Below are 3,049 nucleotides of genomic sequence, written 5' to 3'. Positions count from 1 at the left end.
AAAACATTACAAAGATCCTAAAGATGCCACCAACATAACTCATTCAACCATTCAAATTCTAAAAGTACTCACCCCTAATCAATTTGGTAAGAACCCAAACAATACAAAAAATTCTCTAATCCTTATGACCCGATAGGATATTCTTATTGGGATTATGTGGATGCCTGGACAAGAGTATTTTGGTTACAAAATAATCAGAACAGACACTCTTGGCTCATTTATTTCAAGAAAAATATCAATTATCAATTCCTGAATTGCTTCTCCCAATGGTGGATTACTTTGGTCCTCTACCAGAAATCTTGCCCCCACCTGCGGATGAGGGGTTCAAAATTTTCACCAATAAATTTGACCAACAGGAAACAAGCATTCCTGCAGATCTTCAATTTTTCTCTGTTTTCTCCCTGGCCTGGGTATTCTCATGGCAGTACAGGTACGGCAAACAAGAACATCCAAAAGCACCACCTATGCTTCAAAGGAATGCCTTTGTAAAATGGTGGTCTCAGTTTGATGCCGCCATGGCTCATCCAGAAAAAGTTCGAAATTGGTTCAAAGAGCACCCCAAGTTCACCAAACCATTCGACCATGAAGAATCAGTATTCCTCAACCAGAAAGCCCAAATTGCAGCAGCCCTTGCAGGGCCCCAATCAAAAGAAACCTTAGCAAGACACCTTCAACAAATCATGCAGATGATCGATGAAGATAAAAAACACAAAGATGATCCTACTCCCTCAGAAGAGTCATCAAGTGATTACAATCAAAATGAAGACAATTGCTTTGGAATCAATTTAGGAGAAGATTAGATCTTAAGCCAAATTTGCAGAAAACAAAATTGTATCAACTTGTACTGTACCAATAGTACCGGTTAACATAACCGGCACTGTAGAAACAGTAATTTTCTCAACTATAAAAGGAGGCCACGCTTTCATTGTAAGGCACCCTTTTCATTTTACAAAAACATAGAGAGAAGTTAGTGAGAGACGCTCTGAGAGTTCCCCTTGTAAGCTCTCCAGCTCTTCTTCCCTCTTCTCCCTTTTCAATACATTCAATAAAAATCTTTTATTCAGTTCTTCATTTTAGTATTTCCATATTTACATTTCTGCAAATTGCATATGCGTGCGGACTACCGCCGCATCTAACTTCATATTTACTTCCCTGCTCTTGCATATCATACTGCATTCATACTGACGCTTACTTTTCAGCCTTCTTCCCCTTTCCCTCCTTGATCCACTTCGGGCCATCTGTATTTCTTAAAACCAAAGTCTGCAATCTTCCATGTCTTTATCTGCCCATTCCTCATGCATTCAAAATAGTAGAAACTGATGCATCAGATTTAGGATATGGTGGTATTTTAAAACAAAAATTGCATGATAAAGAATGTATCATTGCATTTACATCCAAACATTGGAATTCTACTCAACAAAAATATTCCACAATCAAAAAGAAATTTTAGCCATTGTTTTATGCATCACAAAATTTCAATCCGACTTACTCAATAAAAAATTTTTAGTCCGAGTTGATTGTAAATCAGCTAAAGATGTGTTACAAAACGATGTAAAAATCTTGCATCAAAACAAATTTTTGCCAGATGGCAAGCAATTTTAAGTGTCTTTGATTTTAACATTGAGCATATCAAGGGTAACTCAAACTCTCTCCCTGACTTTCTCACACGTGAATATTTGCAGGGAGATAATCAAGGAAAAGATGCCTAAAAAGGCAACTTTAGCCTCGGTAAGAGGCAGAGGTATTCGCCTAGCCCTTCCTGGGCCAACAAAGAGATCTGGGTCAAGTACCCCGACTGGGTCATCTACCCAACAACCTTCCCCTTTAACCCAAGAACCGACTGGGTCATCTACTCAGATCACAAAAATGTAGTTGAGTTATCTACTCAACCCCCAAGTAGCCGAACAGCCAAACAAACAAAGGCAGATTATGCCTTCCCAATCCAAACCTTGTTGGCCTTACAAGATGCAGGCCTTACAAAACTTCATAAAAAATCCTGGGCTGACATATGTGACAGTTCAGATGAAGATGAAATAGACCTTACCAAACTTATCTCACAAATGGCAACTCAAAAACCATTTGCAATGATCCAAAAGGAAAAACAATTGCCCAAACCATGCCACCTCAAATAAACCAAACCCACCCTGTCAACACTCAATTAAAACAACCAACCACATACATTTCAAAAACAAGTTCTCATCTGTCCTTCTAATGGAACCTGAGTTTTGGGAAAAAATTAAGACATCATCAATAAACTATTGCAAAGTTTGAGTATGGATTGAAAATATCATTCATGATTTTCTGAAATTCAGAAGGGGCATTTTTCAACCAAAAGGCATTACATTCCATTCATATTGCCCGAATGGAACTGTAAAAGCTGTTTTATATCGGTCTGATTCAGTGATTTGGATTTGCCAAAAACCCGACTTCATATCAAATTTTGAAAAGATATTTGCTGAGTTTAATCTATTAAGCAAATCCTTTTTGTTTGGGATAGGGTAACGAATCCACTGTAAAGCTTGATTCAGAGGTTTGTAATTGATAACAAGCCTGGGAGTTCCTCTTTCTATCTCAGCTTGTTTATTAACATAAAAAGCAGAGCAAGACCAAGGACTTTTGCTAGGCCTGATTAATCTTTTATCCAAGAGATCTTTAATTTCTTGTTGACAATGCTGCAAAAGCTGCTCATTCATTTGAATGGGACGGGCTTTTGTAGGGATTTTAGATTCTTTGAAATCCTTTTCATATGGAAGATCAACTATGTGTTGTTTCCTATCCCAGAAGGCATGAGGCAAATCAGAACAAATAGATTTTTCAATTTGGTTTAAAAGATTTTTTATTTTCTCTTGAATCTTTGGTTGCGAAAGCTGCGATTCAAGGGTTTTGAAAGAGATTTCTTCTTTTAGAAAACAAATCTGTTTGGTTTTGGATTCAATTAGGTTTAGAGATCTTTGCTTGGGTGAGTCTAAAAACTCAAAGAAAGTTATTTGTCCTCCTACAAAAGAGGTAAGTCCAGGCCAATCTGCCAGATATGGAAACAAAAGATTTA

The sequence above is a fragment of the Arachis stenosperma genome, unplaced genomic scaffold (genome assembly GCF_014773155.1).
Source record: "Arachis stenosperma cultivar V10309 unplaced genomic scaffold, arast.V10309.gnm1.PFL2 arast.V10309.gnm1.Scaffold_100067, whole genome shotgun sequence".
Taxonomy (NCBI): domain Eukaryota; kingdom Viridiplantae; phylum Streptophyta; class Magnoliopsida; order Fabales; family Fabaceae; genus Arachis; species Arachis stenosperma.
Note: the sequence above shows the minus strand (reverse complement) of the source record.